Source organism: Vulpes vulpes, chromosome 8 (genome assembly GCF_048418805.1).
Source record: "Vulpes vulpes isolate BD-2025 chromosome 8, VulVul3, whole genome shotgun sequence".
NCBI lineage: Eukaryota > Metazoa > Chordata > Mammalia > Carnivora > Canidae > Vulpes > Vulpes vulpes.
Window position 1 is genome coordinate 50,911,275 of NC_132787.1, and position 11,930 is coordinate 50,923,204.

An 11,930-nucleotide genomic window follows, 5' to 3' on the forward strand; every position below is an offset into this window, starting at 1 on the left:
GCTGGCAAGACCCTAAGTGTTCCAAGTAGAATTGTAATGACTTTTTGGATAAGTTCCTTAATTCATTAGCTGTGCAGAATCTATAGTCATTGAAAGTCTCCATATTATTCTCTTGGCAGGTACACCCTGTATACAAATAAATAATAAAAAATAATTAAGCATTATTATTCCAAGGCACACTGAGCCAGGGAAGAGATGGAAAAACATCAGGCACCCTAAGGTTATTGGCCCATTTGCTATTCTACCAAGAAATGCTTGGCTTTAAGACATCAGGCTCAGGGAACTAGGAAATCTTTACCTGCGTGGCTCCCTCAAACTTTGAAAGAAGTAAGACCCAATCTGTATCAAGTTTTTAATTCAAGATTCCAGTCAGGAACTCTCTGAAGTGCCTCCTATTTGCAAAGTGAGTGATGGGGAGGGAAGACATCAGGAAGAAGGCGTTGTTTTGGAGAGGAGGAGATAAACTCATGAGGGCTGTTGTATTTAAAGTGCCATTAGAAAAATAAAGTGCCGTCAGTAGGTCCAATTGGCAATGCGCAAGGGGCATCTGCATTTGAAGAGAAAATCTAGTGTAAGAAACAGAGGAGGGCTTGGGGGTGTGCCCTCAGTTGGGGAGAGTGGCTAGCAAGAGCAAGAAGACACAGCAAAGGAGAACCAAGGAGAGCCTAAGAGGTCAGGGAAGAGGAACAGGGCTGACAAGGATGAGATCATGGTTAGGGACCACACTAGACAATCAGGGTCCTTCAAAGCTGCTCCTCCTCCAGGCCACACACAAAGCCTGCCTCCTGTACCTCAAGTGTGAGGATCTCTCCCACTCCTGTCTTCATTTATGAGTAGAGGTCAATGACCACACATACCTCTCTCCTCAATCCACTTCTGGCTCCTGAGCACCAACGCTGCCTCCTAAATTTCTCTACATAAAATAATACAGTACCTTTCACGTACTCAAGTATTGAACAAAGAAGATTTACTTACGATGTATAAGACCCTGTTCTGTGTATCTGACAGAGGGGAATAAGTAAGGCAGAGAAGATTCTTGAACTCAAAAAACTCCTTCTCTGGTTCATCATACCCCAAACTGAATTCACTATCCTCCCAAGCCCCAGCTGGCCCCTCTTCCACTGCCCCTATCTCAGGAAATGGCATCTCCGTCCACCTAGCTGCCCTGCCCAGAAGTGATATAGAAGTCACTCCTCACATCCACCCAAACCCTCAAGTTCATCTCATTCTCCCCCAAGATATCCCTCAAACCCACCCCCAGCCTTCCCCTGACCGAGGCACCACTGTGTCTGGATACTGCTGCAGCTTCCTCAGTGACCCCGCTCCTCTGGCCCTGCTCCTCTCCAGAACTTCCTCCTTCATGAAGCCTCTGTCCTGCTTGTTCTCCAGCTTCAAGACTTTCAGTGGACTCCCCAGGACTTTTGGACATGTAAGCCCAGGCACAACACACCCCCACTTTGCTCGCTGCGCATTGGACTTCACGGGCTCTGCCCTCATACGTGAGCCTTCTACATTACAGCCATAGTGACCTTTACATCCCTTAAGAGAGGTTCTCTCATCTCCCAGCCTGAGTTCTCTCCCCAAAACTCTGTCCCACTCTCACCACACCCATTCCTAGGCACATTCCCACTTACCCTTCCCTTCTCAGCCTACATGGTTTTTTCTTCCAGGAAGCCTCACAAAACTCCTAAGTGGGGACAAAGCGTCGCTCCCACGAATGATCATGCTCCATGCTTTCCCTTTCATGGCACTCACACTAATTGGTCTCTACACTGTGCATTTTTTTCCTTGGGTAACCTTCTCCAGACTCATGGCTTTGATCTATATGTTCAAGACTTACATTTCTACATGCCCAGCCCAAATCTCTCTTTAGAATTCTCAAGTCATCTGTTGAGCCCAATATCATCTCTACCTGGCTATCCCACAGCTTATAGCAGGTGACAGGAAATGCCATGTAAATTGTTGTAAGCAAAGCAGGAATTTATTGACTCATGTAACTAAACAGCCAAGGGACAGCTTTAGCTTCAGCTGTAGGAGATAGTGTCTTTCTCTAAATTCCAAGGCTGTTTTCTACCCCTGGGCTATTTCCTGTGACCACCATTCCCTCTAAAGAAATCACTGACTGATGACCATAAAGCCACAAATGTTCAAGGCTAATGGATAACTCAGGAAACCCCATGAAATCATGTGTTCAACTAAGAGCATATTTTGTGGTTGTTCCCCAACCTTTTTATATCAGTTGTACTTGTTCTTTGTAAACTCAAATTTAATTAAGTAGTCTATAAACTGATAAAGTATGGGTACAGATAGTTGTCTTTATGAAAGCCAAACTGAATTCTTTTCAAAGACTTGATTAGGAAAATTCACTGAAGATCACTGTAGTTAATGTAGGTGTATCTGAGACAACCATCAACAAATGAGGGGAAAAACTGGTAAAAATTTAGAAGCATCTTTCACTCAGACTGTACCACAATTATCTTTAAATTCCCCACTAAAGGGGATCCCTGGGTGGCTCAGTGGTTTGGCGCCTGTCTTCAGCCTGGAGAGTGGTCTTAGAGTCCTGGGATGGAGTCCCACGTCAGGCTCCCTGCATGGAGCCTGCTTCTTCCTCTGCCTGTGTCTCTGCCTCTCTCTGTCTCTCATGAATAAATTTTTTTAAAAATCTTTTAAAAAAATAAAAAATAAAAAAATAAATTCCCCACTAAAAAAACACTTAGGGGCACCTGGGTTGCTCAGTCAGGTAAGCATCTGACTCTTGGTTCCGGCTCAGGTCATGATCTCTTGGTCGAGGAATAGAGCCCCATGTAGGGCTCCACCCTCAGCAGACATTCTGCTTATGGATTCTCTCCCTCTACCACTCTCCCTACTCACACTTGCAACATATGGTCATGCAAGTTTTCTCTCTCTCTAAAATAAATAAACTTAAAAAAAAAAAAAAACTAAAAATCATTATGAATGTGATTTACACAAAAAGGTACCATAGCAAAATATTGGTAAATATTCATGTTTAAGTAAATATTTGAAATATTATTACTTTTATAAATATTCATTTGAACTGATTTCTTTTAATAAAAAGGCCAATTACTGGTCCCTCCCCTTCCAAAAAGACAGCCTCTACAATTTTGCAATAAACTCTCTTACTCTTTTCTCTGTCTCCAGTTTGACCTCTTCCATTCCTTTCTCCACCCTGTGACCAAAGGGGTTTTAAAGGCAGAATTGATGGTGTCACTCCTGTGGTTAAATGGCATTGGTTCCTCTCAACATGCAGGATAGAAACAAGATTCATCTTTGGACACTCAATAGTCCTCATGGTCCAGTCTCTGCTTGGTCTCTGCAGCCCTCCAATCTCATTTTCTGCTTTCACCATGACTGCTTTTCTCTAGCCTTGCCAAACAATCCTGAGCTGACAACCAAGTATTGTGCCTCTGTGCCCTTCATAATCTCTTCTCACTGCCCTGAAAGCCCATTTCCCCCTTTCCACCTCTTCCTGCTCGTCCTCTAGAGCAGCACAAGTGTCATCTCCTTCAGGAAGCCTTCCCTACACCCACCTGCACCCGAGACAGGTTTTAACATTCTTATTCTATGCTCCCAAAGCACTCTGTTCTACCTCTCTCATAGCACTTATCACTCTGTACTGCAGTTGTGCTTTTACTTGTCTGTTTTCCCTGACTTGACTTTGAACTCAAGAACAGGGACCCTGTTAAATGCACCTTCACATCACTAATACTTAATATGGTGCCCAACATATATGGTAGCCCCACCCATCCACAGTTTCGGCTACCTGTGGTCAACTAGAAGCAGATGATCCTCCTCTGACATTATCATCAGAAGATAAATAGCAGCACAACCCTAGGTCATAGTGCCTACCACCTCACTTCATCTCACCATGAAGGCATTTTGCCATCTCACATCATCACAAGAAGTGTGAGTATGGCACAATAAGATATTTTGAGAGATCACATTCAAAAAACTTTTATTACAGTATATTGTTATAATTGTTCTCTTATTACTATTGTTTTTAATATCTTACTATGCCTAATTTATAAATTGTTTTATCAAAGATATGTATGTTAGGAAAAAAAAACAGCATATGTAGAGTTTGGTACTATCCATGGTTTCAGCATCCAGTGGGGGTCTTGGAACAAATCCCCCACAGTTAAGGGGGGACTACTGTAGTAGATGTGAAAAAATAGATAATGCTGTAAAATCATATATAGGGCACTGTATCAGTCAGGGTCCCCACAGAAAACGCATGCACACATAAAGGGTCACAGAAGACAGTTTAATGAAGAAAATTTTATATAGGTGTGGGCAGGGATAAGACAAACAACAAGCAAAGCACCAGGGACTAGCAAAATTATGAAGCTGTTTACACCATTAGGCCTGACTGGACAAGGCAAGGGAACAGTTATGGAAGCCAGCAAGAGCCACAGGCAAGAGAAAGGGGTCCCTCACAGATGCTGTGGCCTTCGGTATAGAAATGTAGCCACTGTTGGGCCACAGGAGGCAAAAGGGAGCCAAGGGAATTAATACCAATTTCTCTCTCCTCCCATCTTCTGATCTTGTGCCAGTGCCTCTCACAGGGAAACCCAGCTGGAAGGCTGAGTAGGGCAGAGAAGCATAGAAAGTGAATCTGGAGGGACAGGGAGAGTGCTGGCACATTGTAGAATGGTGAGATCAGTATTTCCTACCATGTAGTGACTTCTGCCACAGAAAAAGGCAGAGGATAAAGTGCAAGTGCTAATGCAGATAGATTCTTTTTTAATAAATATTTTTAATTTATTAAGATATTTTTTTCCTTTTTACTGTGGTTAAATATACATAACATGAAATTTAACATTTTAACTATTTTTTTAAAGATTTTATTTATTTTTGAGAGATTTACTTATTTTTTCACACCTGTGCATGTTGGGGGAGGGGCAGAGAGAGAGAATCTTCAAGCAGACCTCACCCTGAGCACAGAGCTCAGTCTCACAACCCATGAGATCATGACCTGAGCTGAAACCAAGAGTCAGAGGCTTACCCAACTGAGCCACCCAGGCATCCCCATTTTAACCATTTTAAGTACACAATTCAGAAACATTAAGTACATACATTCATATTGTTGTGCAACTATCACTACCATCCATCTACAGAACTTTTTCATCTTCTTCGACTAAGACTCTGCACATATTAAATAATATCTCCTCATTCTCCCCTTCTCCCATTCCTGGCAACCAACATTCTACTTTCCATCTCTGAGAATCTGATTACTGCAAGTACCTCACCTAAGCAAATCATATAATATTTGTCCTCTAAGTGATATTGACCATAATTTCTTTTTAAAAAAATTTTTTTTTTAATTTATTCATGAGAGACACAGAGAAAGTGGCAGAGACATAGGGAGAGAGAGAAGCAGACTCCCTGCAGGGAGCCCTGTGGAACTCAATCCAAGGATCCCAGGATCACAATCTAAACCAAGGGCAGATGCTCAACCACTGAGCCACCCAAGCACCCCTGTTGAGCATATTTTCATGTAATTTTTGGCCATTTACATGTCTTCATTGGAAAAATCTATTTGAGTCCTTTGCCTATTTTTTTCTAGCTTTATTGAGGTATAATTAATATTGAAAAACTATATATAGTTTATGTACATAATTTGGTGACTTTGCTCAGTTTTTTGTTATTGAGTTGTAGGAGTTCTTTATGTACTGTGAATAATAATCCCTTAGCAAATGCATGATTTGCAAAACCTTCTCACAATCTGTGAGTTGCCTTTTTACTCCATTGATAATGTATTTTGATGCACAAAAGTTTTTAATTTTGATAATGCCCAATTTATTTATTTTTTTCTTTTACTGCCTGTGATTCTGCTGTCATATCCAGGAAATCATTGCCAATTCCAATGTTGATTTTTTTTTAATTAAAAAAAAAAAAGCCAAAAGTCATCCCTTTTGATGAAGATTTGGGCCATGATGCTAGCTAGGACTTCTGTCAAGAATGAAGATGGAGGGTACACCTGGGTGGCTCAGTGGTTGGGCATCTGCCTTTGGCTCAGGATGTGATCCCGGGGTTCCCGAATTGAGTCCCACATCTGGCTCCTGCGAAGAGCCTACTTCTCCCTCTGCCTGTGTCTCTGCCTCTCTCTCTCTCTCTCTGTCTCTCATGAATAAATAAATAAATCTTAAAAAAAAAAAAAGAAAAGAAAAGAATGAAGTTGGAGGGGCTCCTGGGTGGCTCGTCGGTTAATCATCTGACTCTTGATTTCAGTTCAGGTCATGATCTCATGGTTGTGGAATTAAGCCCCAAGTCAGGCTCTGTGCTCAGCATGGAGTCTGCTTGTTTCTCTCCCTCTGCTCCCCTTCTCCCCATTCTCATTCCCTCTATCTCTATCTCTATCTCTAAAACAAATAAATAAAAATCTCTAAAAAAAAAAAAAAGAACGAAGATGGAGCAGATACAGCAAGCCCCTTTCCTACTGCAAACGATGTTAGATAAAAAGGAAACCCTTCACCCTAAAAAGTTGAAATACGTGATCAATCAAAAGACAGAAAGAGAAATATCTGGATGCCAAAAATAAAAAGGGAACCAAAGCTGTAACAGCACATCAGAGTTGAGGCCATGCAACCCAGGACTGCAACCGAGAACAGGAACTGAGTCTTTAGCTAAAAGAGACAACTACGGAAGAGTTGTACCATCCCTGACAGAGACTGAAAACTCAGCTTACCATCCTAGACAACACTCAGAATGAGCCCCAGGATCTCTCATCAGAGAGAAATCAGAGCACCACACCAATACTTTCTGAAGTCATGGTGCTCAAACCCAAACTGCTCCCTGGTACCAAATCCCCAGGCTAAGAAACTAAAAAGTGCTCCAGAGCAGTAAGCACCATAAAACCCTACACAAATGCAAACTAGGGATCCCTGGGTGGCTCAGCAGTTTAGCACCTGCCTTCAGCCCAGGGCGTGATCCTGGAGTCCCGGATAGAGTCCCATATTGGGCTCCCTGCATGGAGCCTACTTCTCTCTCTGCCTCTGCCTCTCTCTTTCTCTCTGTGTCTCTCATGAATAAATAAATAAAATCTTAAAAAAAAAATGCAAACTAGCCCATGAAGACAACGCAGGTACTTGGAGGATTTCTACAAAGAGAAATCCTGCTAAAAATGGACTCAAGACAAACATTACATTGCACATGAGATACCCCTAGTTTATGCAACAAAGGAGAGAGACTTTGCACCCAAGTAATGAGAGAGAGAGAAAGAGAGTAAGCAATCTGGACAGGACCTTAACATGAGTATGTTTAAAATGTTCAAATACATAAGGGTGCCTTGGTGGCTCAGTCAGTTATGTGACCTACTTTTGATTTCAGCTCAGGTCTCCACCTCAGGATCTCAGGACCATGAGTTCAAGCCCTGCATTGAGCTGAGCATCCATGCTGAGCATGGAGCCCACTTAAAAAAAAAAAAAAAAAAAAAAAAAAAAGTTCAAATAAATAAGGCAAGAAATAGGACACATAAAACAAGAACATGCAGGGAAAAAAGAACCAAAAAGAGCTTCTATAAATGAAATATATAGTCATGCAAATATATAAAGCTGGGCATTCCACCAACAATTCATGGCCCAGCTCCAGTTTGGGGGGAGAGATTCTTTCCCCCCTTGACTGCACCTCAAGAAGACCTTGGTGCCTCACTGCCCCCACCCACCTCACAACAACCCTATTGTACTGCCCATGAACCTGGTGAGAGATGTACTGGGAATTCAGGTAGAAAGACCGTAAGGACCACACCTATGCTGGGGTAGTGATAGTTCATGCTTTGTTTCTCTGCACTCTCTAATCTCCTAAATCTCCCCCAGCCACTGCTGAAAGCATTCCCACAAAACTGCAGTCAAGAAAGAAACTCTGCCTGTGTCTCTGCCTCTCTCTCTGTGTCTCTCATGAATAAATAAAATCTTTTAAAAAAGAAAGAAAGAAAGAAAGAAGAAAAAGAAAGAAGAAAGAAAGAAAGAAAGAAAGAAAGAAAGAAAGAAAGAAAGAAAGAAAGAAAGAAAGAAAGAAAAACTCTGGGAGGGAAAGGCAAGTCTGCACTGGCTGGGAACTGGGTTCTTAGAGATCTGAGCCCCCTATGAGAATAGACTGAGGGCAGAGAGAAACAATGGTAATCCAGAGCCAGAGCCCCTCCTCTCTCGGCTGAGAACTTGACCTTCCCAGAGAGAAGTATTCCTGTTACCAGATTCATATTTTAGGCCCACAGCAGCTTAGTGTGAACACTATCATTAACCATGATCTGCGGAATCACCAATGCTTCTGGTAGGAATGCAAAAGAAAGCCAATGACATAGGAATGTTGCAAATCCAGTCCATACAGAAATTAACTTCTGTCAGAGGAAGAAAACCCAATGTGAAAGTCGGAGACGGTGTAAATTAATATCAACGAGGCAACAGGGATTCCTTCACAAATGCTAGTTCACCTGCTCCCCACTTCCTTACCACTAAACTTTTCCAACCCCCTTGCAATCTGGCTTTCTCCTCCCATGGCTCAAATTGCTTTCCCCAGTGTCAGACAAGTCCTTACTGTATTAGCAAACCCAATAGCAGGCTCTCCACCTCCACAGTTCTCAACTCACAGCACCATTGGACACTGGTGACTGCTTCCCTGCCCCCTAGAAATCAGCCCCTTCCTGGATTCTCACTGCACCCTGCAGTCTGCTTCCCCTGGTCTCAGAACATGCAGGGATTGGTCTGAGACAACTGTGTGATCTTGAGCAACTTCTCCAAGCTTCTCACTCTCTAGCAGGAAAGTAGAGATGACACCTCCTACCCCACCTTCCTACAGGGCCGCGGTAAGACTGGAGGGAAATAATGAGCATGAGAGTGCCCTTTAAAAGGGAATGCTAGGCACAAATGAACGTTTTTACCTTCTGTCCCATTTTTCTTTTTATCATGACAAATATCTGCAAAAAGAGAGAGAATAGTATAATCTGACTTCTGGGTGCTATCTTGTTTAATTTATACCCCCCATATGCTGCCACCCCAACCCTGGGTTGTTCTGAAGTAAATCCCAAACAATATATTTTATCCATAAATATTTCAATGTAGGTATCTAAACAAAAAGGGCTCTTTTATTATTAAAATGTAATCAAGAAAAGTTAACAAGAATTCCTTAATAAAATGTTCAAATCTCCCCCACGTATCTCATATAGGTATTTTTTTACTGTTTGTTTGCAGGAATTAGAATAAAATAAGTTCCCCTTAGTGCAATTGATTGATGTGTATCTTACAGCTCTTGTACCTCTCTCTCTCTCTCTCTCTCTCTCTCTCCCTTTTCCTCTCTGTCCCTTGCTATGTATTTATTGAAGAAATTCATTTGTCTTATAGGATTTCTCATAGTTTTTTTGTCAGTATATTCCTGTGTTTATGTTTAATGTGTTCCCCTTCTCCTATACTTTCTAAAAATTAGAGTCAGATCTGAAGCTTGATCAGACTCAGGTTTGAGTTTTTTGGTAAGAATACTTTAGAGCTGATGTGTGCTTTCATAAGGTGAAAGCATCTGTTTGCTTTCTCCTTCTGTGAGGTCATTGGTGTTCACTGATGCTCGTTATCCCAATCCATTATTTTACTAGGAGTTGCAAAATCAAAATAGTTTTATTCTATTCATTTTAGTTGTGATGCTTTTATAAAGAGAAACTCTTCATCAACTATTTGGTTATCCTAAAGAACAGTTTACATATGAAGAGCAGGGTAAACCTTGATTCTTTCCTTTTGCCAGTTTACAAAGTAGGTGTTGGTTCCCAAGCATGATACTGTGATTTACAATGAGAAATATATATTTGGTCTTTGTCCCCCTTTCTGGCACAGAGCTCCTAAAATTCTTGGAATTGATATTTTGTTGTATTAATGAGGTGGCTTTGGAAAGCACCTGAGGTTGGGGCTGGTTACCAGGAGAACCAACCAAGTGACTGAACAGCTGAAACTTTTAGTCCAGACCCCTGACCTCCAGGGATGGGACAGGGGTTAGAGATTAAGTTCAGTCACCAATGGCCAATGATTTAATCAAGTATGCCTATGTAATGAAACCTCCACCAAAACCCAAAAAGACAGAGTTCAGAGAACTTCTGGGTTGTTGAACCCAGAAGCAGATTCAGAGAAAGTGGCCCTCCCAGAGAGCATGGAAGCTCTGAGCCTCTTCCCACATACTTTGCTGAATGCATCTCTGTCATCTCGCTGTTCCTGATTTATATCCTTTTACAATAAACCTGTAATCTAGTAAGTAAAATGTTCCTCTGAGTTTTGTGAGCCACTCTAGCAAATTAATTAAACCCAGGGAGGGGGCTGTTGGAATTTCCAATCTACAGCCAGTTGCACAAGTGGCACCCTGGACTTTCAATTGGCTCTGAAGTTGCGGGGTGGGCAGTCTTGTAGGACTGAGCTATTAACATGTGAGATCCCATGCCACCTCCAAGGAGACATGGTCAGAATTCAGTTAAATTGTAGAACACCTCCCCCCAAAAAATTGTAGAACACCCAGCTAGTGTCCGAGAATTCCTTGGTTCTATGGGAGAAGAAACCCACACATTGTAATTAGCATCAGAATCATTAGCTAACATTCTCTAAAAGTGAGCGATGAGATCATTTTGTTATTTAGTTTCATTATTAACTTATGGCTTTAAGCATATTCAATGTGTTTCAGTTACATTCTTGATGCTCATGTTGTTCCATGTTTGGCCAAAAAAGGGAGCTCCTTTAAGTTGGGTCCTAAGTCCTTTTGACATGAGCCCGGTAGTCTCTGATAACTACCTTGCTTTCTGCTATAAGGTGTTCCTGGCTCATCTTCTACATTTCCTGCCCCAGACCTTTCTTCAAGGACCCCTTCTTCCTTTTAGCAACCCCTATCATTCTTCATTTCCTTTGCCAGCTCTTCCCCCCGCCCCCGTGCTTTAACTGTGGGCATTGCTAGACTCAGTCTTTTATCACCTCCTCTTGTGTCTCTATAGTCTCTCCCATCAGTGAAAGTCTAACAAATAATGCTTCAAATAGCACTCCATGCTGGTCTATATTTTCACATTCCCAACAAGAATAAGCTCCTCAACCCAGTTTGCAACCTTTCACTGCCTCTGCACCTTTGACATTTCTCCCTTCACATGGAGTTCAATTTGACATAATTCAACTAAAGCTTATTGAGTGTCTTCTATGTCCTAAGTGTTGTACCCTCACTGTTTATATTGGCAGTAATAATGGTACTAACTAATAACTTATGGAGTACTTACTATATGCCATATACTAAGAATTTTACATACATTATCTATTATATTCCTTTAATAATCCTGTAATATAAGCTCAATTATTAACACCTATTTTACAGAGGAGGCAGAAACTAAGGCACAGAGAGAATCTGAACTTTTCCCAGGTCTCACAGCAAATAGGGAAGAGACAAGACTAGGTTGGCCTGACTGCAGGTGATGGTTAATACCATGTGTCAACTTGACTGGGCAATGAGATGCTCAGAGAGCTGGTAATACATGATTTCTGGGTGTGTCTGTGAGTATATTTTCAGAAGAGATTAGCATTGGAATTGATAGATTGAGTAAAGCAAATAGTCCTCCTCATTGTGTGGTGGGCGCCATCTAATCTGTTGAGATTCCAAATAGAACAAAAGGCAGAGGAGGGGACAATTTGTCCTCTCTCTGAACTGAAACCTCCATATTTTCCTGCCCTCCAACGACACCTGCTTCTCGAGCTTTCAGATGGGGACTTAGATCATCAGATCTCCAGATTCTCAGGCCTTTGGACTTGTACTAAATTAGACCACTGGTTTTCCTGGTTCTCTAGCTAGCAGACAGCAGGTACTGGGACTGCTCCATCACCTCACAAGCAGATTTCCACAATAAACCTCCTCTTGGTTCTTTTCTTGGGAGAATCCTAATACTTTCCAAAATCCTATTTTTGCCACCATGC